Here is a 643-nt window from a genome sequence, read left to right as displayed (position 1 = left end):
ACTGAAGGAGAATATACACCTTCGGATCATTAGATTATGATTACTTCCTCTTTTTAAAGAAGAATATTATTTTCAAATTGCGTAAGAATGTAGAGAAAAAAAAAGTTTGAATCCTAGGAAACGTAAAATATTAATCCTGTTGTCAAAATATACGTCGCGTTTTCCTGGAACTGAAGCAAAAAATAATTTTCCTTTATGTACACAAAATATATTTTTTTGATAATATAACATTTAATAACATTTTCTAGCATCCGTATTTTAATAAAGTCTTGTATTATTGACTTCTTCTTGAGCTAAATCTTAAGGGTACATTTTTTTAAAAACTCGGTCGGAAAGTATAATGTGTCTTGAGTCCTAGAATCACAGTTTCGTATTTAACCCTAGAATATACCCCAGAAAAAAAACGTTATTATTGTTACAGAACGCTAGTGCAGTTGTATTTCTTTAACATTTCAATTTACCGAGAATATCTTCCATTGGAACCCCAGGAGAAGAGTCTAATTTTTCCCCTCTTTTTTTTTTCTTCTTTTCCCCCCTTCTTTCCGATTTTTTATTACCAAAAGAGAGTTACCTGCGTGACACGAGGCAGCATCATGCTGTCTCCGGGCTAGACGAGAGCCAAAACTACCTTTGTTCACAGCTT

Source organism: Penaeus monodon, chromosome 15, assembly GCF_015228065.2.
Source record: "Penaeus monodon isolate SGIC_2016 chromosome 15, NSTDA_Pmon_1, whole genome shotgun sequence".
NCBI lineage: Eukaryota > Metazoa > Arthropoda > Malacostraca > Decapoda > Penaeidae > Penaeus > Penaeus monodon.
The sequence above is the reverse complement of the archived record's forward strand: the minus strand, read 5'-3'. Positions refer to the sequence as shown.